The sequence below is a fragment of the Misgurnus anguillicaudatus genome, chromosome 21 (genome assembly GCF_027580225.2).
Source record: "Misgurnus anguillicaudatus chromosome 21, ASM2758022v2, whole genome shotgun sequence".
In the NCBI taxonomy this organism is placed as follows: Eukaryota; Metazoa; Chordata; class Actinopteri; order Cypriniformes; family Cobitidae; genus Misgurnus; species Misgurnus anguillicaudatus.
The window spans coordinates 34,916,574-34,940,681 of record NC_073357.2 but is presented as its reverse complement, the minus strand read 5'-3'; the positions used below and the strand labels follow the sequence as shown (position 1 = coordinate 34,940,681).

The 24,108-nt window shown below is 35.4% G+C and overlaps 2 long non-coding RNA genes across 2 annotated transcripts; one reads left to right on the top strand and one right to left on the bottom strand.

Moving 5' to 3' along the window:
* Positions 1 to 1,631: 1,631 nt before the first annotated feature.
* LOC141352891 (uncharacterized) lies at positions 1,632 to 6,984 on the bottom strand. The gene is made up of 6 exons (XR_012359956.1): positions 5,617 to 6,984; positions 5,284 to 5,390; positions 4,839 to 4,906; positions 4,357 to 4,579; positions 4,008 to 4,245; positions 1,632 to 3,427 (listed from the first exon to the last, which is right to left on the bottom strand). It is a non-coding gene; the product is annotated as an uncharacterized lncRNA (long non-coding RNA).
* LOC141352894 (uncharacterized) lies at positions 4,521 to 10,840 on the top strand. The gene is made up of 4 exons (XR_012359957.1): positions 4,521 to 4,634; positions 6,978 to 8,598; positions 8,904 to 8,999; positions 10,144 to 10,840. It is a non-coding gene; the product is annotated as an uncharacterized lncRNA (long non-coding RNA).
* Positions 10,841 to 24,108: the final 13,268 nt, after the last annotated feature.

The window sequence follows — 24,108 nt, the reverse complement described above, 5'->3', positions numbered from 1 at the left end:
GGTGCACTTTAAAAGCAAAATAAATAAGCTATGGCTCTATGAAGAATGTTACCCTCTTGTTAATAATTTTGGGCCCTATGCACACTATTCCTACACCCCATGACGATTTGTGCAAATTATGGGTGCGACTTCTGGCGTGTAGTATCAGTAAACCAACGTTTTCCATGATGATTACGTTCATAAGCGGCAAAATAAAGGCGCTCTAAGCGAATTGAAGCGTTTTAGACCATAAAACATTTTTTGTTACATACCGGAAACATCTCCTCACTATCTGCTTGCTGCCTGTCCGCTGATCAAACTGTAAAAAAACGCGATCTCTGTAGACAGCCTAGGCTTCACAAACGGCAATATCAACAAGTGGCCAAACCTATCATCACAAAACAAAACAAAGTATTCCAGCCAATAAACGACAAAAAGGTTTTGGGGGTAGGGGTTGGGCGCGTTCATGAAAGCACGGAAGGGAGGGGGAGGAGTTAGCTACGCTCCGTCTGTTTGAAAACAGTTTCAAACTTCAACAATAACTAACGTCTCGCAGATTCGCTTAGAGAGCATTTAAACATGTGGGAACACAGCTTGTTACACCTCAAACACAATAATGTTGTTATCCACATTATTTTCAAACGCGGGAGTAAGAGATGTGACGTATTTCCCTTCTTTGTGTGGGAGCTCAGTTTTAATGGCCAGCCAGCAGAAAACAGTGTGGTGGGAGCACGCATAAAACATGATTAAAACAGTTATGGTAAATATTTACTACACCAGCCATGTATGAGCCAGTGTGAGGATGAAATTAAGAAGTGTCCTGATACATCATATGAAGATATATTCAATCGTTTCATGTTGTTCCTAGGGGTGACGGGTCTTCAATGCATGCAAGTTTTTTTAAACTGGAATTTTAATCGACTTGAGTTTTTATGGCGACACATCAAGCTTCACGCGATCTGACAGCAGCAGTAACTTATCCTTCTCATTCAACACATTGTAAGCTATTTAATCTAAACATAATAAACATACTAAACTACTTTTACATGTATTCAGTATTGTTTTCGTTTTATGGAAATATTATTATGCAGTAGATAAGACATGAGATTATGAAAATATTTGCTTATTTAAAATAATAATTTAAAACAAAAGTAAGTGCAAACATATCATGGACTATTATAAACATTAACAAATAAGCAGTTTATGTCATATATAATATGTACTGTAAACGCATTTTTGTAATAATATATAGTAGCAGAATAAATAAACCAGAATATTTTTTTCAGCATAATTAGTTGTTTTTGAATAATTATTGTATTTATTGTTCATTGTCAGTTTCTACGAAAGGTTTTACTGGATGGATGTATGGATAATAGATACACGTGCGCCAATACACATTCAGTGTTTTTAAGAGATTTACTGCATTTGTATTAGCTATTATGGCAACCCCTAACTGCACAAATTACGCCGGTCTTCCTGGATTTCATAATAAGCATTAAAAAGCCAGTCACAATCGTGTCCCTCGCAATACGACTACCATTAGCTTTAGTGGCTCACTGGAAGTTTTATGAGCTCAAAGATGGCGGTGCCCGCATTTAAGTCAGAAATCAGGTGGATAAACAATTTGATCAAAGACACTGCATAGATATAAATTGTTATGAAAAAGCAAAAAAGTCAACAAATTTATTTAATGTTTTTCCAGCAACCCTAAATCAAAAAGAAATTTGTAAGTCATTTCCCAAACATTTCATTTTACTTTTAATTGACACATTGTAACATGTTTTATAATTCCTGTAAATATAATTAATCTTATTTCCACCTTATTTTGAAAAACAGATTGTGTCACGTGTATCCTCGGGCTACATTCACCAAGTCCGACCATACAGTCTATGAGTTTGATGCAATTTAAATAAATTGCATGTTGTGCTTATAGCCTCTCTTCAGGTAAGACTATCATACTGTAACACTTTGTAAAGTGAAAAACAATTACAGAAAGTCTCTAACCTGCCTGTCAGCTCGCTTAGGTCCTTTTAACTGCATTTACCTTAAAGACTCTAATACGTGTGGACTCCAAATTTAGCAGCTAGCTTGATTGTTTTCTCACAAACGAGTGTCAGTGAAAACTAGGGCTGCAGCTAACGATGATTTTAGTAATCAATGCTTCTATAGATTATTTTAACAATTCATTGATGCGTCATTTAAGAAGTACTTTTGCTTGGCTCAACGTTGGCTTTTTGCTTAGTTAAAGGAATAGTCTACTCATTTTCAATATTAAAATATGTTATTACCTTAACTAAGAACCGTTGACACATCCCTCCACCATCCGTGCGCGCGCACGCAAGCGCCGGAGCGCGCCGCGACGCCCCGACAGCATCCAGCCCAGCCCCATTCATTCAATGGTACCAATCAGAGATAAAGTTAGAAGTGACCAAACACATCAACGTTTTTCCTATTTAAGACGAGTAGTTATACGAGCAAGTTTGGTGGTACAAAATAAAACGTAGCACTTTTCCAAGCGGATTCAAAAGAGGAACTACACTGTATGGCGCAATAGCACCCCTGGGAGCACTCCGACTCCCCTGAAAAGTCCGCTCCCCTTCTCCCTCTCATAATGGGAGAGGGAGGGTGTTACTGCGCCGAGTCCAGGTACTCCCAAAAGTGCTATCACGCCATAAAACGCAGTTCCTCCCCCAATTCCGCTTAGAAAAGCGCTACGTTTTATTGAAAGAATGGGGCCAAGCCCAATGCCATCGAAGCGTCGCAGCGCGCTCCAGCGCCCACGCGCACGCACACAGACGACAGAGGGATGCACCAACAAATCCCAGCCAAGGCAACAACATATTATTGATATATGTTGAAATATGAAAATATGAAATAATATTGAAAATGAGTAGACTATTCCTTTAAAATATGTGATTTATGTGGGTCTTTTCCAGGAGTATGACGTGTTGATTAAGTATTAATTAGACATGTTTTTGATATTTGTTTTAGTTAAATTAAGTACAATCCGAGTAATGCTGAAACGTTTTAAATTAAATTGGGGCGCTGGTGTGTGTCTCGCATTGAACATTACGTCGCGGCAGTTGTGTGTGGCCTTGCTATGACGACCAGCTGCATTTAAGGGGTACTATCTCTGAGTATGATCTGCAATGGAAAATGGAGCACGGACAGAGCTGGTACGGGTAATGGTTGTTTAAGTACCGTTCATGCTTAACATCTAGAAAATGCACATAGGCTTAAAACATGGTCAACTCCTTCAGTCAAACACAATAGAAGCTAAGTTCTTTCCAGTAACAAACAAACAAGTTAATATATAATCAGTATTAATATAAAGATGTGAATGTGCATGCTAAAAAAAGTTCATTTGGCAGATTGATATTCACCCACGTCCTTTCAGAACTCCAACGATGGCTATGATCCTCTGTAGTGGCTTTCACCAGGCCTTGTCCTGAAAAATAAATAAGATGTATCATGCTTGCAAAAATTCCTACACATCAGCCGTGGCCACATTGTATTGTTTTCAATTTACACACAATGGCAACTTTGCCTCCCTCATCGCCAGAGCAGAGCCATTATGTTGCCGCTCAACAATAATTTCAGTTTGGAGCTCGAATGAAAATTGAGCATGAACAAACTTTGCCTCTATTAATGCTTCTAATGCAGGAACATTAAAAGGCAGAGTCCACAATGTTTGAAAGCCAATGTTGATATTTGAAATCACCTAAACAAACATGCCCCTACCCCAATAGACTCCGGACCTTCTGTTGATAGACCCGCCCCACACATACACAACCCGGCAAGGATGTCGGTTAGTAGACACGCTCCTTACTGCTGATTGGCTATAAGTGTGTTTTGGTAGTCGGCTCGTCTCCTTTTCCAAAGCGTTTTTCAAACATTGTGGACTCCGCCTTTAAGGGGTTAAAATGTCTTAAAAGGGTTCAAGCTGCTCTGTAGATGTAATCAACAAAATCTTAAATCCACTTGTAAATAATCTGGATAAACCAGTTGGATTTCCATACAATCCTCACCTTGTGTTCATTAAGACGTGCTTTTCAACTTTTCTTCGAACTCCTTTGCCGCTTCCCTCTTAGCTTCCAGGGTATCAGCCTATCATGTTCTCAGCCATCTGGGTCACCAGCAAAGTAGAGTTTAACTTCACCCGGGCGATTTAAACTGTAGAGCAGGTTCAGAGGCTGGCTGTGGGAGAGCTGTCTGGTCTGGTTCCGACTTCACCACCTGGTCCTTGGCCTCTTGATCCTTGTCAAACTGAACACAGAATATGAACCATAACATGGGTGAGAAAGAATTGATAAACCCCTTTAGGGTCATATGGACAAATGTACAAACATTAAAATGCTACACATAACGTTAACTTACCTGTCCAAGTGGATTTCTCTTCCAGAAAATGGCCCTAACGTGATTTCTTGTTATTGAACAAAGCATTTGGTTTGTTAGATAATGATAAACCCTAACACCATCAAATAATTTTACCTGCAGCCACATTTATCCTATTATGTCTGAGGGTCTTTCCCTTAACGGTTTCCAGCAATTAAAGAAAGGACTGGTGAAGGTGACATGAATCTCCCCTTTCAGTGCGCCACTTCAGGAGAAGAAAGACAAAAGGACAGAAAGTTGCTCAGATTTGTAGAATGAATGTAAGAAAGTTTATTTGGTTACTGAACATAGGACGAAAGATATTTACAGCAATTTCATTACAAACAAGGGGGGCAGCCGGAAAGGTGTAGGCTAAAGCCATGGATTATTACGCCTACCCTGTGTTACTTTATGAAATACAGTATGAAAATCATACTTAATACTATCCTTGGTTTTCGAATAGTACGTGGGTAAAATTGACTTACTGTAGTTGGTGAATGGGTCTTTCTGTTGGTTGTTCTCCCCCGATAAAAATCTTATTCCAATGCTTGATCTAAACAAGTAAACAAATCAAATATCTTTTCAATGTCATTATAAAGAGGTTATGTAAACATATACTCTAACGAATAAATGACTGTTTTATCACTTTAAGTTACTCATTCCCACGCTTTTTTTACCCCTCATGCGTTTGAGTTTTAAACTAACATTAGCTGACAACATTAATCATATAACGTCATATAAAACACAGCAATGTCAGATGGTAATGTACTACGAACACATTGAAATACGTGCTAATATCGCTACGCTAATAGCGAAGCAGTACAAAAACACACACAGCGATAACTTATTTAAGTTATCCTATGAGGTTGCAGTAACGTTATGCTACCCGTGTCCCTAAACGTTAGAGTGTTAATGAAAATGATCTCTTACCTGATATGCAACGAGCACCACTTGAGTATTTTTACAGACCCCGTACGACCCCTTCTTCTATTCACATTCCAGCTTTTGTTCTTCATTGACACATCAACTAAAATTCGCTGAAAATTTAAGAATTTAACAGGCAGATATAAAATAATCCAGGTCTGACAGAGAAATCAACGCAAAGCAGCAGCTGCTCCGACCGATAGTAACGGACGTATTTTCAAACTTAAAATAGGGGCGCAGAGCCGCGCACGATATCAACGTTTAAACAACAACTGACATTATTTTAATCATATCAACGTTAAAGGTAGATCATGTGCCGGCTGGGTAAATATAATTTACCTTTAGTGAAAGCTGAATATCCTGAAACGTCTCTACTCTGGCCACTGCCAGTATGGCGCGATCTTACGTTATGACGTATATCCCCCTCCCAAAGTCAAGCGATGTTATTGGTCGAGATTGCCTCTGCCGTACGATTCGTCCAATGATTGTACAACATTCAATTATTTGAATCTGCGCGCACTTTCTTGATACCTAAAGCACAGAGAGAGAGACTAGAAAAACAATTACGATGATTGTTTACACTTACACGGTTGTGTAATGTTTCAAGCATTTTAATGTCTTCAATTGCTTCACCCCCAGTTTACCAAAGCTCAAGTTTATGCTACAAGAGCCTTGGTTGAACTGTTGAGCCCCAGAATAAATTCCTAGTCTTTCACACATTGTTCACCTATTGTAAATTAAAAAAATATAGCACCCCATTGTAAAGCTTTATTCATAGTGTGGCTGTTTTCCCCATCAACCGGGAAAATTGTGTAGTGGCCTAATGATTTCACTGCAGTGAGGGCCTTGAATTTTGTTGAATACAGATTGACTTTGTGTCTTTAATGTTTTTAAAGTGAACATGTGCCAATATAGTCTATGGTCAATATATACGATAACAGAAAACCACTGTCAGGGCAGCATTTCAAACAGACAAAAAGGACAATTTCACCATTAAAAGCCAAGCCAAAAGAGGACATATCAGGACACAAGATTCAGTCCTTTCACATCAACAAGCAGACAGGCATTAGGAGGTTAGTAGTTTCCAGCATTCTTAAGCCTGGTTGTCTTGCGGAAAAACTGTCCCAAAGCATGATGCTCAGAGACTTGAGGCTGCAGCACCACTTGCCAGACAGCAGCACCTGATACAGTCCATGGGTGGGGTCTGAAAATGTTGCCATTCAATTTTTCTCTGCCACTTATGAAATTGTTACAGAACACTTCAGAATTGTAAACACTAAGTCAGTGCCTGACAGTAAAACACGGTAAATATGATGCATAAACAATCACTGACTATTCTTGATTTCAGAATAATATATTAAACTTAAGCTGTGCAATTATTACCTGTACAATAACTGTATAGGCCTATTTAGCTGTGCAACAATACCTCCTGCAGTATTTCATCTTTCGAGGCAATATTTTTAAATCTGTGTCTGTAGTATAACACACAGTAATTATTATGTTCAATTTTTATTTACAACATATCTGCATGAAAGGTAGCCTACATAGCTCTTTTTATTTTTTATTTTATGCATATATTTTTTATCTACCACTCTTATTTCTGCACTTGTTGAATCTTAAGCTGATGTGGCCAGCAAAGTTTATCTTTGCTTCTGAAATATAATACATTTCTTAATTGTATATTTCTGAATTGGTTGCAGGGGACTTGGAAGTTTTGCAGTTGCCCTGTATTTGATAGGTGTGAGGTGCTAATTTTAATTCCCAGCTGTCTGCATGCCATCTAACTGACATCAGAAGCCAAAGTTGATAAGATACAGACACAAAGTATGTACTGCAAAGTATGTACTGGAAAAAGAGCCTCAGGCCAGCATCTGTAATAGACTTTGGGGCTCATGGGCATGGACTCCGTAAAAGTGGGATGAAGATCACAAGATGGCCATTAATGACTGTGAAGACTTCTAACATGTTAGGATAGTACAAGCTTGTTTTACTCCATTCAGGTCGTCTGGCTCTGTCTGGCTCTGTTCTAAATACCCACTGTGTACTGGTATTTTCATTCTGTATTTAGGCTATATGTTAGGGGAGTGGGCCTATGTATGATGTGAACTGGCTGCATTGTACTTTTTTTATTGCTGTGGTCGAAAACGGAAGTGTCCACAGCTAGCCACCGCCCGCCATTTCAGCAGCAATGTATAATGGCAATGGCATGCAACACGTCAGCCAAGTATGGGCAATGATGGCACTAGATCCATGATGGCAGGTAACATTTGGGCCAATTGTGGGTGGGAAGTATGTGGCCCAGATCAGTTTAATGATTGTAAGCCACATTTGAAAACTGTGATTTACAATAAATAATTATAAGAATTTAAGTATTTTTAGGCTTTCTAAATCTTAATGTAATTTAACCCTTTTTAAATAGTTTTGTAATAAAAGAAGCTAATGTATTTGGACAATTATGTTTGTTTACATTTCAGTTACATAAACATGGTTTCAGATCATGGTCAAGATAATTTTGTTCAAGTGATCCTGAACTTCCAGACGTTTTTCTTTCTGAATTTTAAAGTATTGATAACGTTTCTTGAGCTGTACCATGGATTGTTTCTATTTAAATTTGCTTTTGCGCGATTTTCATTGTAGCAGGGGGTTTATTCCTGCTCAAGATTTCTAACTTCAACGACTGTAAAGCTATCATTGTTTACGATAAAATGTCAGATAGCCTACTGTATATTGTATTTACGCATGTATATCTTGTTCCCCAACGAGAATTTTGTATGTTGGTGCTTTTGTTAATAAAAAAAGTTAGATACTGTCTGTATAAATAAACGATATATGTTTCACTGTGCTTTTTGCCTGCCGAAGTGTTAAAAACGATCGCGTTACATTAAGATGCGTAGTTTATTATGCAGTGCATCAAGAACCTACAAGCGGATGACATCAAAGTACTGCGAGAACGACTCGAAAAATCATGCGCAGGATTCTGATCTCAAATCCCTCTCGCGTTATTTTAACGTCATCCGTTTGTCCGTTCTTGCAACGCAGCAATATGTAGAACACCTTATCAAAAATGATTGAGATGGCCAATCAAATAAAAAAAAGGCGAGTGCCACTGGCCAATCACATAACAGATGACGAGCTTTCCTCTGCTTTCCTGTTGACGCAAGCCGAGCGGCGGCCAATCAAATAAACCAATAGGCGGGGTAACCATTACAGGAGCAACGCTGCCTGCGGCCATCATAACGGACACAGATTTCAAAGCGGGTGAAAGATACTAGTTGCCAACCGCCAATAAAAGTTAAAGAAGAAGAAAGAACAAGATTACTAGTAAGTACCTGAACTTGAGTATTTAAACTTTTTCAATCATTAAAATGTTTTAGTTTAAATGTCTAACAAACGAATAAAGGGATGCAAACGTTTACGTGATCATGTGGTATGTGTTAGGCTATTGCAGTTTGACGGCCATTATTAGCTGTTTTCTATATGTTAGGCATAAGAATTACTGTAATCATATTATTAATGAAGTTAATTAAATTGGTTATCTGGTCTTCCCGTTGTTAGAACATTTATTTTAAAAAAAATATATTTGAAAATGTATTTCTGTAACGTTTTAATTTCTTTTTTGGTGAAAGTGTGTCAGGTCTGTGTTCATCAAGACTTGGAAGACTCTGGAGTAGGACAAAAAGGATGATGGGGTGTAAATTCCAGTAGACACGTAAAACATCAAGGTAAATTAAACGTTGAGGCTCATGTTGTCATCTTTTTGTTTATATCCACCTGTTTCTTGACGTAAATGCGGGCGCCGCCATCTTTGAGCTTTCCGGTTTATGACTTCCGGTGAGCCACTATAGCTAACGGTAGCCTATTACGAAGGACACAAGTGTGCCGTTTTGTGCAATTAGGGGTTGCTATAATAGCTAACACAAATGCAGTAAATCTCTACAAAACATTTGTTTTAACCCCATCCAGTAAAACCTTTCATAGAAACTACCAGTAAACAATAAATACAATAATTGTTTAAAAACAACTAAAATGCTGATAAAAAATATGCTGATTTAACGTTAGCTGATTTATTTATTCTGCTACTATATATTATTACAAAAATGTGATTACAGTACATAATAAACATGACATAATCCGCTTAGTTAATGTTTATGATAGTTCTTAATGTGTTTGAACTTATTTTTGTTATGTTTTAAATAAAAAAGCAAATACTTTCATAAGCTCATGTCTCCACCTGCGTAAGAAGCGATATTTTCATAAACGAAAACAATACTCAATACATATGGAGTAGTTTAATATGTTTATTAGGGTTTGTTCAAATAACTTACACGGGTTGGTTGAATGATACTGCTGACTGTGTCAGAAAGCATCTTTTGCAGCGATTTTTGTGTGAGCATATCAATGAACACCCCTGACCACTCGGTGAGTTTCACGTCTTTGTAAACGAAAGTTTAATGCATTTTAGGAAGGATTGTTCCAGTGCACCTATAGACCCATTATAGAGGTGGGAGGTGATACAAGAAACACCTGAAAATTCTCGGGGCAGCCACATATCTCGAAATTTCAGTCAAAACCGTTCTATTTCATCATAAACAATCCGAAAACAGGGCTTTAAGTGTAAAATGCCGAACTTGTCATTTAAGTACATGCTCAGATCTCATTTGCTTTTGAGTACCTTAATGAAAAGTACGTCTTTAAGGTCTAAGCTATGTTTCATTTTATTTAGACATTTAACACTTTCGTCCAAAGCAACTTCTAATGGTCTATCTGTCTGTTTTGAAGTATATCTTTATGCTTTTAATTGCTGTATTATATGGCTTTGGCTTAATAACAAATATTCATTTGCATCTATTTTCTTTAATATAACAGTGGGCTGCTGTAATGTTTACGTCTATGGAAAGAGGAGCTGAGAAGCAGTACTTCTTGTTGAGGACAATCTTGAACACTTTCTCATACACATTTATTATTATTATTAGTGTTGGATTGTTTTTGTTTCAATTTTATTAATTGTATTGTTTTAATTTTTCGATCGATTTGAAATTACCTCAGTTAGATTCATGCTAATACTTTAACTGGAACTTGTATCTTTGCGTAAAGCTGACTGTAGAGTTGGTTTCACATACACATGAAGTTGTAGTGTTTCTAATTAACTTAAATAACTTTTAAGTTCAGTTTGGTTCAAACTTGTATTTACCCATGGTAATTCATTTAAATTTTAATTCATGCTAATATGTTAATTTCAATGAAAACTTCTGTATTTGTGTATAGCTGGTCATTTGGGCAAACTATGTTTCACACACCAGTGTAACTGTCACAATGTTTTTTTATTTTATTTTTTATTATCAGTTTGTTCTAAACTTCTGTTTGTTTACTAAGAATTAAATTGCTTTGTAATTTAAGTTGTTGGTGTTAGATTCATGCCAATAATGTATTTGAACAAACTAGTATTTTTGTTTATTGCTGGCAGTTTATATTAGAATGGTTCTAACACATACAATGTGGATGTCGTAGTGTTATTGACTTGTGTGTTATTGATTAATAAAAATGGCAAATAATTTCAAAGTAATTTTTTGTGTTATTTATTAACATAATTTGGGCAAGATCAGGCTGAGTTATGGCTCAGTTTTGGAAGTTCTGGTTAAATGCTGGTTTTAATATGGTGACTTATGGCTGAGAACTGGTACCAATGTTAGAACCTGATCTGGGCCGGTTATGGGATATTATCTGGCCCTTGTCTGTAATCCAGAACTGGGCCATTGTAGGGCCGTCATTATTTGTTGTATGTGGGCCGAGGAAAAACTTCTTTTACTTTTGCCAAAATTGCTATGTGGGTCCTTAAATTAATGGGATAAGAATGTAGATGTATTGGACAGTTGCTCTTAAATACTATAAAATAATGTTTATATAAAGTAAACCCTATTCAGTAATGATAAAGTAATGTAGATATATTGGATAGTTGCTTTTATTTACTATAAAACAATTTTATATAGATATATTAGATAGTTGTGTGTAATCACTATAAAAGTAAATTTATTCAACGTAAACCTATAGATTAATGGGAAAAGTACGTAAGTGTATTTGATAATTCCTTGTAATTACTATAAAAGTATGTTCATTTAAAGTAAACCCTGTAAATTAATAGGTAAAGTCTGTAAATATAATTGATAGTTGCTTTTAATTACTATAAAGTAATGTATTTATAAAGTTAACTTCATTCATTAATGAGAAGAGTCTGTAGATATATTGGATAGTTGCTTTTAATTACTATAAAAGTATGTTTTTTTCAAATTAAACCCTATACATTAATGGGAAAAGCATGTAGATATATTGGATAAATGCTTGTAATTACTGTGCAATATGGTTTATATAAAGTAATGACCATAAAAATATGGCTTTGCAAGCTATTATAATGTGATCTTATTTTTTCTACAGTTCAAAAACAAAATTTAACAGGAATTTAATATTAATAGATTTGATAATCCCATAAAATAAAAGCCTAAAGCTGTTAAAATACGGTATTTAAAGTAATGTTATGTAACTTTTTTTGTGTTTTACATCTAAAAATCTGTACTTTGACAGATAGTTCTTGTGGATGTAATTGATAATGTTATGAATTTACCAAAGAATACTGTGTAAAAAAAGAAGACTTCATTTAATTTTATCATTTTGAGGTATTTCTGCAATAATATCCAGTTTATATGCAGATTTATTCATTTCTTTTACATTCTACAGACATTTTTTAATGGGATTTTCTTTTCATTCTTCAGCAGTGGAACTGTAAAAATATAGTAAATTTTACGGAAAATATCTGTATTTTAAAAAACAGAATTATTACGTAGAATAACTTAAGGTTTTTTACTGTAATTTGAAGGTAAGTGTTTGGCAACTTTGCTGCCAGACTTTTTACCCTTTTTTTACGATTGTTTTTTTTACATGTATTTACCTTAAATTTAAGGTTTCATATTAAAAAAACATATAGTTGTCTTATTTTTAAATATGTGATTTTTTTGTATTTTTACATAGAATTCAATGTAATTTAACATTCAAGCCAATTAAAAATAAGAATAATCCTGTAAAAAAACTATGATTTCTCATTAAGTGAAATTACAGTTTATTAATTTTATTTTATGGTTAATGTTTTTAACAAAAGTTTTTTTCTTTATTTTAATGACATTTACACGTAATGTAAAAAAAACAGAAAATTTCAGTAAAATAATACAGTATATTTCTGTGAAAAAAAATTTTTTTTTTACAGTGTAGCTATCCTAGCTATTATTAGGAAGACAGGTTTTTAAATTCAGATGCACATTTTCAGTTTTATATCTCAGTGCTAATTCAATGTAGTGTGTCAAAAGAAAATACACACCATGATTATGTTGACACACTATAAACTGTGAGTTTAAATTAAAGCCCTGAGTGATTATACTGGAATCAACAAAGCTTTCTTCGTACTTCATTACTCCACATTCCTCTTAAATGAACTGAAGAAAGGAACAGCAGCAGAGCTTTAAAATATCTGTCAGTATTTGTTAAAATACAACTGATGCCAAGATTGTTTTAATGTCAATATGGTGTCCCATTGTTTGTGTGTGTGGGGGGGGTATATATGGTTTACGGGGATATGAAGAGTGTATAATGACATGTTTATAATAAACATGTAAAGTGAGGGGCTGAAAAAACATACTAAATGGTACTTTTTCATAAATTAAAGACTGCCAACAGATTTTTTGTGATGGTTGGGGTTAGGGACTTGGGTAGGGGTAGGGAATAGGATATACAGTTTGTACAGTATAAAAAACATTGCGTCTATGGAATTGTAAACCACATACTATGTGTAGACCACATACTGACTGCACTGTAAAAAATTGCAGCATGAAGTTAAAACAACTTGGTTTTGCAAGTCAATTCAACCTACTATTTTAAGTTGGGCTCAAGTTGAAATTGTTTAACTTATTATTTTAAGTTTAAGTAACATTAACATTAATGAAATGCTGCATATTTTTTTACAAACTGACACCAGGATCCGACGTTAATCCAACGTCAAAATCCAACATTGATCCGACGTCAAAATCTGATGTTGATCCGACGTCAAAATCCGACGTTGATTCGAAGTTAATCCAACGTCAAAATCCGACGTTGATCAACGTTAAAATCCGACGTTGATCCGGCGTAAAATTTGACGTTGATCCAACATCAAAATCCAACGTTGATAAAACAACAAAATCCAATGTTGATCCAACGTCAAAATCCAATGTTGATCTAATGTCAAAATCCAACGTTGATAAGACAACAAAATCCAACGTTGATATGACAACAAAATCCAATGTTGATAAGACATCAAAATCCAATGTTGATAAGACAACACAATCCAACGTTGATCTGACGTCAAAATTCAACGTTGATCTACGTCAAAATCCAACGTTGATCCTAACGTCAAAATCCAACGTTGATCCGGCATAAAATTCGACATTGATCCAACATAAAAATTCGATGTTGATCCAACATCAAAATCCAATGTTGATAAGACAACAAAATCCAACGCTGATCCAACGTCAAAATCCAACGTTGATCTAATGTCAAAATCCAACGTTGATACGATGTCACAATCCAACTTGATCTAAAGTCAAAATCCAAAGTTGATCTAATGTCAAAATCCAACGTTGATACAACGTCAAAATCCAACATTGATGCGACGTCAAAATCCAACGTTGATACAATGTCAAAATCCAACGTTGATCTAACATATGGACCCAATATTGGGCAGACGTCAAATTTTAAACTTTGCTTCCACAGATGACTGACAGATGAAACAGCACCGTCAAGTGTGCACTGTTCAATTAGTGTTTAGTAATCTCATCTTAACCAAAAAGTACACATTCTCTTCACTCTATGGAAACGCAGGAAATAAACAATAACTTACGCAATTTAATGCCATAATTTTAAGAAATTAAGACTTGCTGCTCTGATTTAAGACTTTTTAAGGCCTGCAATAAAGTCTTAATAAACCCAATAGATTGAAAGCTAATATTTCATAATGAATATTCACCGATTTAAAATAGATTTTTTTATGTTGTCAGTTTGCAGAATCTACTTGCATACAGCCTACATTTGGATTTTGACATCAAAAGTGTGTGTGTGTGTGTGTGTGTGTGTGTGTGTGTGTGTGTGTGTGTGTGTGTGTGTGTGTGTGTGTGTGCGTGCGTGCGTGCGTGTGTGTGTGCGCCAATGCATTTAATTAAAAATCTATTTAAATGACACTGCATGGCCTGACACTATTAACAAGAAATATATCTCTGGCAGCTGTAATCAATGTAAAAAGCAAAAATCCAACAAAACTTGCCATAAAAAATATTCCATCACTCACATGTAAACTTAAAGACCATTCAAAAATATTCAGTATTTATTGTGCACAATGACATCATGTACTTCATCAAACACTGTGAAGTGCTAACAGACAAAAGCTTACAGCTAAATAAAGAAAAGTTTAAATCTCTCTAATGATTTTTAATAAAAACTGACAATGCAATGATGGACACTTACTATTACCTCATCAAACATTTTGTCCACAAAGTCTACAATTTAATAGCGCTTCTGTGAAATAACAAAGTGAGACAGGATGACAAATAAAGGTTTGATTGAAATAAGCATGATGTATGAAGCCCTTTGTGAATAACAGAATGCAGTGCTAATCCAAATACTTTCTCCAGATGTTTATGTCATACAAATGTGTTAATAATATTCATAATTGTGAACAACAGTGTGTCATTTATGTTAATTAACTATGGAGTTTTAAGATTATTTGTGTGTGTGTGTGTGTGTGTGTGTGTGTGTGTGTGTGTGTGTGTGTGTGTGTGTGTGTGTGTGTGTGTGTGTGTGTGTGTGTGTGTGTATGTGTGATAATACAGCTAAAAAACAAATTGGAAGAAAAAATGTTGATGAAAACAATGCATCCAAGTGACCCAGTTTCTCTGAGATTTGCTTGTTTTTCATGCACAAATGTTCAGATGAATGATCTTCACAGAGTAATGCCGTATCTCCCGTCCGCTTAATCTGCAGCAGTTTTCCAAGATTTCTTGTTTAAGTTTGAAAAATCCCACTGTTTTTTGGCCTCCTCTGGACATACATCAGCTCTGAACCCGTCAGTGAGGCAGGATGCTGAGCTCATGTCTGAGGAAGGACTCTCAGTCTCATTATCTCTCCGTGTCTTTCTTTCAAATCTGGAAGTATTTTAGGTCTGGATTTTATCTCTTTTTTCTTTATCCCTTTCTAATTTTGCCAGACTCTTTCTCTCTCACTCCCTCTGTCTCTCTTTTTCTGTTGGCCAGCAGTCACATGCGCCCAGGGGGTGGTGAACAGTTGTTACTCTCAACTATAATCCCTGTTTTTAGTCTCAGTCACTCAACAGTGACTCTGTATAATGTCTGTTTTACATGAAAATGAATGCTTTTTTAAACCATGTCCATGTGTTCATCATATCTGGTTAATATCATTGACCGCATTTAAGTCGGTTGTTGTACCTGGTGGTCGGTAAGATCTTTGATTCAGTTTTCAGATGCTGTGAAAATACCCCTTAAAATGTATATCTTGTTTTCAAACTCATGTACTTATTGTGTAGACAGAAAATATCTCGTGTTGTGCTTATTATGTGTTTCTTTAGAAGTTGTGGCAGATCAATGTATTATAGTTGTTCGTCTCAGATGGTGTTTAACTGGGCGGCCAAACTCCACTCCCACATACTTTCAGGGCTTATGTAATAGTGTGATAAGCGAAAAAGCAGCTGCTGAAAAGGTCTTGAAAAGTGAAGGAGAGAGAAAGAAAGAAAAAAGAAAAGCCTGTAGAGGTTCTGATGGCTGGCCATGAAGATTCCACTGTAACACACCTTTGTATATTTAAAACTCCGTTCTCCATAAATCATGTGTTGGGAAAGTTTGTGTCACAGGGTAACTGAAAACATCTTAACCCTCAAAAGCTTCACACATTTAGTAGAAACACAAAATCTCCATATAAGTGTTGCGCAAGGATTCACATATTAAAAACTTCTTTCCTCACGCTTTGATTGAATTTTTCCTTTTTAGTCTTGTGAATATGTTAGAATGAGGTTTGGCAGAAGTGATGCCTATGCGTTGTAACAGTTTTTTGAAAACCCTCTGGAAAATATTCTTACATCAAATCTGTCTGTAAAAGTCAATTTAATTTTCCTATTTGGTTATTAACATTAACAATAGATCAGTCAAGGGTCACAGTATAACTGTTACAGAATGCTAAATCACTGTCCTTTTACTGTCTGAATCCAACAATCTTTCAGAAGAAAAGGTTACATGTTTTGTTGAGAAAAACAAGTTAAACTCAACTCATTCTGACCATGCAAAGATGATATAAATGAGAAGTGTTTAATAAATTTACACAGATACAAAAATATACTGAACAAAATATGCTTCAGAAGCGCTGTTAAAATAACAGCCTCGTACAAAGCATATGGGAACCAAAATCTGAAGGAAAAAACTGAAAAAGATTGATGAGGATTTCTGGTTCCCAGCTTTGCATTGGTTTTATGTTAAAACAAAGACTTGTTAATGTTTAATGTTCATTTAACTTTGAACAAACTGTTGCCAGTACATAACATAAATTTGCAGTAAGTTACTGGCAAACAGCTGTATAACTATAGCAAGTTTTTACAGCGTATTAAAGAATACCATTAAATCTTCGAGGAAAACATAAAAATTGTTAACAACCCTAAGGGAATTTTCTGGCTTTGTAGTGATTAAAATTTTTTGATTTTCTTTTTCCACATAATAAATATTTTTTATGATGTTTGGACTGATCATATTTCATGTTTGCCTGTAATCATTCACAACTTTTGACACAAAATAAAGCTGTTATCTCACCATTAATAATAAGTCTCTCCAGTCAAACACAGTTTGCACATGCCCACTAAGCTTGTAAAAACTGTAGCAGAAGGCCTTCAAATAAGTTAATAAAAAAGTTACTTTAGCCAAACCCAGTCCCGACTGATTATGTAACTTAATTGTCCTTGGATCAACAAAGCATTTAACCTTGTCTGCTTTGATACAGTCATACATGGGAATGCTCAATTAATATTTCACTCAGTCTTATGTCCCGTTTACATTACAAGCGGCATGCAGCGACAAAGCAACACAATCCCATACATTTTAAAGGTCACTTTCTTCCTGATCCCATTTTTTAAAACCCTAGTTAGTGTGTAATGTTGCTATAATATAGCATAAATAAATACCTGTAAAATGATAACGCTCAAAGTTCACTGCCAGGTGATATATTTTCTTTAACAGAATTCCCCTTTCAAAGCCTACAGTGAACTACCTGCTAATGACGTCAGTAGAACCGTTTTCTGACTAAACTCCGCCCACAGGAATATGTCAGTCGGCAGCTAAGCTAACGGCAAGCTAAGCTGCTATCCAATCACAACACACTAAACAAGCTATACAATCAGAACTCATTACGTATTTCTGAAGGAGGGACTTCATAGAACAAGGAAGACATCAGCCTGTTTTTAGGACAGTGAAAATAGCGGTAGTCAGATAAGAAAAATGTGTGAAACATACCACGTTTTTTTACATGTGAAACATGAACACATGTTATATTGAGCACTGTAAATACAAACAAAGCTTCAAAAACACAGAAAGAACGGGAGCTTTAATGGAGAGCTTGAAATTTCTGGCGACACGAGCAACAGTAACTGTTAGCGACCGGATGGAGAGTGTTCAGCGAAGCGACAAATTTGAGAAAACCCTCAAGTTTATGCAATTGATGAGTGAGTTTCTGGAGCGACTACCAATGGGAGTGAAGCGTGGCATTCAAGTCATCCCTGCTGAAAAAAACAATAAAACCATTACATATTCTAATGGTTTCCATTAAAATGCCAATAGGAACCATTAGTTTTTACCATTAAAACCACTTCACTGTAGTGTGTTTTGGGCAATATTACATTAGAACCAATACATAGAACCAATAGAACCAATACATACCATTAGAGACCAACAAAAACCAATACACTTTAGTGTGTTTTGGGCCATATTCCATTAGAACCAATAAAATTCCCAATAAAACCATTAAAATTTTCTGTAATGGTTTTATAGTTTTTAGAGTGTTACTACGACAACAAGAATTGTCCCCTATATTGTTTGATGTCTTGTAGTTTAATTGTCTGGCCTGTGGGTATCAAGCTTTTGTTTTTCAGGGGAAGTTTATGGCTCAATTTATTTTTATATTTATTACGATCCTTATGAAAACTTGTGAGTTTCACAAGTGCTAAAATGAAAAGGCTTGGACAAGAGCAACGGCCAATGCCTCTCGTAAAGAGTCAAGAAAGTAAAGCAAATGTTAGACATTCATTAGTTTCTTTAAGAAAAGTTTATACTTGAAAACAGCCTTAAACAACCTCTTATTGTAAGACACTCGCTAGGACCAACTTCCATAAGGGCTATTCAATTGGCGGCCCGCGGGCCAAACCCGGCCCCCAAGGTAATTTGATCCGGCCCTTTATGTAGTCTGTAAAAAAGACATCTCTAAAATAAATTTAGTAAGTTAGACAACGGGCCGTACAGTTACGAGTTGATGCGCGTGCGTCTGTTTCATGCAGCATGAGCTGCAGAGCGCGAGTCACGTGACTGGCGCGAGCAGCTGTGTCACGTGATTATATTCCCGCTTTGGTCCACAAAGCGATCGCCTCCCCCGCTCGCGCCCGCGTCTCAAGACGCGATAGCTGACAGTGGTGAGTTAAGAGACCGAACTCTAAGGTTGTTTTAACTTTATTTGTTGTATTTTCAAACACCTTTTCCGATAATTGTTGTCTGATATGTTTATGCTTATCCACAATGACGTTAGATAAAGGAAACTCGTTGAAACGATTTTGTGAACTAGATAAAAAGATCCTGCAGTTTCTCCAAAATTCAAAGCAGACAAAGGCTCAAATATTATGCGAGTCATCGTTCTCACACAAGAATGCAATTAAAACGAGTAGCAGTAGTCACCCATCGCTCACAGCCCAGCACCTGCACCACTGTATGTGTATCGCGCTGACAAACATACACCTGATTTTACTGCTCTTGCGAAATCTAAAAACATATTCTGTTTATTAGAAGGTAGCCTACTGTTTGCCAAGTATTAAGATGGCTGTTGTAGTTTAAATAGGGCTACTGTAATAATTAGCTTTTGACAAAAAAACATCATAAAACAATTATGTTCCATATTATAAACTTTTTTGCTATGTGCATAGTGCACTGAAGTGAGTAAATGAGTTAAATTCTCAATAAGTGTGATATGGATCTTATTTACCTATTTAAATGAAGAATAAAGCTTACTTGGGCATCTTACAATGCACTTATGTTGTTATGCAGTTTTAAAATACAACATATGAACATATCTGGATGTAGAAAAAGCCTACTTTGACATCTAACAATGCACTAATGTTGTTGAATGCAGTTTCGAAGTACATGTTTGTAGAAAAAGCCTATTGTACAATGCACTGATTTTGTTGTTGTGCAGTTTCAAAATACAACATGAATATGTTTAAATGAAGAAAAATGTAGTCATCATCACTGTTATATCTCCGGCCCCTCATTTAAGATACTTTTTATGAACTGGCCCCCACGACAAACTAATTGAATAGCCCTAAGCAGTAGGCGAGGCAAGAAGTATGTGAAAAAAGTACCCTGCTACTATACTTCTTGCAAGATTCTAAAGTGTGCATTTGATGGACACTTTACTATCCCTTAAAGGCGGAGTGCACGATTTCTGAAAAACGCTTTGGAAAAGGGAGTCGGGATGACTACCAAAACAAACTTGTAGCCAATCAGCAGTAAGATGCGTGTCTACTAAATGACATCGTTGCCTGGGTTGCATATGTGTGGGGCGGGTCTATCAAAAGAAGGTCCAGATTCTATGGGGTAGGCGTGTTTGTTTAGGTGATTTCATATGGCAACATTGGCTTTCAGAGATCATGGACCCTGTGGGAAATCAATGATTCGTGAGATCTATTGTAGATGTTGAACAGTCATTTACAGTTTACATTTTATAGTTTATTGCCAGAATTAAAGGTTACAATTTAATCTGCATCGAAGTATGCAGTCTTTGAAGTCCACGAAGCTAACTGAAATAAGAATGGAAAACAAAGGACTAATTTGGAGGCCACATCGGAAGGCCCATTGGGACAGCCTTCGTTGCAGCTCGGTGACATCATTGGCCTTCAAATACGGCCATCGGAGAATGCTGCCGAATTGGGACGCAGCCTCAGTCACACTTTGTGAGTGTTTTAATGTTTGATCGAGTAGGTACTTCATTTAATTCAGTATGCGATTTTGAACGCAGAGACTCCATGTCAAACGTTAATGTTTATTAATAACATTAAAGGGGTAATTCAACCAAAAATGAAGATTCTGTTATCATTTACTCACTCTCATGTTGTTACAAACCTGTACAAATTTCTTTGCTCTGATAAACACAAAGTATAATTTGAGTAATGTTCGTAATCAAATCATTCATGAGCCCCATTCACTTATATAGTATTCTTTTTTCTACTAGAACAAAGAAATTTGTACAGGTTTGTAACAACATGAGAGTAAATAAATGATGACAGAGTCTTTATTTTTGGGTAGACTATCCCTTTAATCACATTTCCAATTTGTGGGTATACAACACATTATAATATAATAATTCTGTTGCTGAAAATCAACACTTAAAAAACCTTTATATAGTTGTACTTATACAGTGCTGTAGGCAAAGCCGTCTGTTGTCATTTAAGAACAATCACTTAAAAGCAACCAAGACAGAGGGAGAAGAACAACATGCCACCTGCTGGGACAGTGTAAGTATAGCAACCTGTATTTATAAATCATATATTCTTTAAAAAAAAACATCTCAGCCCATCCCTTCTGATAAATTAAATCCCTTTAAATAAATTTAATTACATTTAAAACACATTTAATGTAAACAATGCATGTATGTATGTATGTACACATACATACATGCATATATATCCATGTACCACTCACTTCAATAGGCCTACACTTCAGTGAAAATGACTTATATGTAAGTATAAACACAAATGGTTGATTAGATTTCTGGTAAATTAAAGAACACTTTCAATTTTGTATACAGTTTTTTTATTTGCTTTGGTACTATTTTCACAAGTAAGGTGTACATTTTCAAAACTCTTAGTACAAAAATCCAAACTGATCACACTTGTAACGCAGCTAGTCATTCTTTCAAAACCTGATGTAATGCTTTCAGTAAGTTGCACATGTTTTCAGTACACATAATCATTGTTCCAAATACAATATTATTGTAATATGTAATGAGAACATTTGGTTTACAGTTTTTTTTATTCGCTTTGGTACTATTTTCACAAGTATGTAGTACAAAACTCAAGGCAGATCATCAAAAAGTCAGTTTTTTCAAACATGTAATCACATTTTCAATTGACTTAGTACAACACACAAAATGATGCATTCACTTTTTCACCACACTTAATCATTGTGTCATCAAAGAAATACATTTCATTTGAAGTAATTGTCTTTCACAATGCAATGCTCACAATACTTTTGATATGCTTCTCATCTAATTTGCGTAAATACATTTAACCAGCACTAAATCCAACTGATCTTAATGGTTAATCACTGAACCATTTGGCAAACCTATATATTTTCATTTCAGCAATATACAGTATATGGATTTTGAGAACTACAGAAATAAAATGTGTGTTTGTACAAACATATAAATTATGTGTAACCACACATGATAAAATACTCTTTATTGCTAATTGATTTTACATAGTGGTAACCACAACTGGTCATTACAGTAGATATACTGAAAAAGTGGGGGTGTAAACACTGGCAATTTCTTTCAACATGGAGCAGGACAGACAGCAAGAAGATCTTGTGGAGAAGGGATCCGTCAGGAAGGTGGGCATGGGCACCCACAGAGACCTCAAAGAGGTGGACAAAAATCTACGGCCAAATGCTCAAGACAGGCTTGATCCAAATTACTGTAATGTAATGTAATGTGTGCACTAAATGTTATGTTCTAATTCAGTTACATTACAGAAAGTATAGCTATGTTACAATTATATCTGAAAAATAAAAACTACTGTAATTTGCTCAAATGATTGTAGAGGATGTCTTCATTGATCCTTCATTTGATTACACACAGGATGGATATTTTGGAAATTATAGATTATGTAAGTAATGTAAGTGTATTGCCTAATATGAAACTGTGTAATATGTATTTTTTAGTACTGTAGCATATTAATTTCAGGACTTTTAAGTCTGGTTTGAAGCATGTATCTTGCAGTGTTTGCTGTTGGATGAAGTGATTGTTAAAATTACTAAACTGAAAGAAGATCATACTGTTGTGTTTCGGTGATTAAACCAAATGTTCTCATTACATATTACAATAATCTTGTATTTGAAACAATGACTACGTTTACATGCTGTCAATATTCGGGTTATGGTCGAGTTAAGGTCGGGTTTCGGGTCTCTGAAACATTCGGAATAACCCGTTTGCGTGAGCAGAGAGAGTTACCCCTGTATAAATGGAATTGGCAATATCTCGATGTAAACTGTGATTGAAAGGTAAATGCGGTGATTTTGCGTGCGCTCACTAGTGCGCTTTGCGGTTTTACTGCCTTCATTTACTAAAATAAAAGTATTATTTAAATCCAGAACAAGCTGCACCGATGTAGAAGCAGGGTAGGCTAAGTTACATGTCTTTCCTTTTTTTGATAAAAAGATTAACAAGCTATATACTAGCCTTCAGCTAAATATATTTTTGAAAAAAAAAATAATTGAACAACAATTTTCTAACAAGAAGGTTTTTAAGTGCAAATTTACAGAGCATCGGTAAATAGAGAACAACCACGTCTTAAAGAAATTTAAATTAGACAGTATTTATGCACCTATAAATGTACAAAACGAATGCAATAGCTTACAGAAGGCAATGAATATTTATTTATGGCATTTTCAATAATATATTAGTAGATAAATTAACATATATAAAGTATGAAAACGAATAAATCATTATTTTGGCTAAATTAAGCTGGAAAGATCGTTTTTATAATTGTCATCCTTTCAGAACAAGCTTTTATGCTATCTATAATAACTTACATTATATCCTGAGTGTTACTTGGCCGAAAATATGTAGAAATACATGCAAGTAAAAAGTACAGAACAAAAATGTTTAGCTCACGCGGATAGAACGAAAAGCCGTTAATTAAGCGGACTGAGGACGTGCAGAAACAGAGTCGGCAGATAATCATCAATGTTTAATGTTTCGCGCAGGTACTGTTGATGGTAAACGTTCATATCTAAATGTCAGGTAAGAGTCAAGTATTCAGTCAGTTAATAATAAAGCCACCGCCGTTATTGCAACATCCTAATCCACAGAGCGGACGCTGCATACAAAGAAAAAACCTAAGGTTTTTATTTTAAGTGGTTTTAATGCTGGTAAGCAATCAGTTATATTATGCCGCTTTGTATTTGTGTGGATCAGTTAAATTAAAGTAATTTTAATCTTAGAAACTGCATCTATGCAGACGACGCTATGCAGTTATTCTGTCATCTTTCACTTTTTTTCACACGTTCACTGTATTTAACGAAATATGAATAGCATAGTATTACATTTTGAATTCAAATTCACAAAAAAAACCAAGTTACTCTCATAACTATTGACAACCTATTTGAACTTTATTATACATGTATGATGTGGAAAAACAAGAAGGGCATAGCAATATATTAATTTAACGTGCAAAGCGCGGTTGTTGCAATTGGTTTCCTCCTCGCTCTGAAAGTGTATATAAGAAGT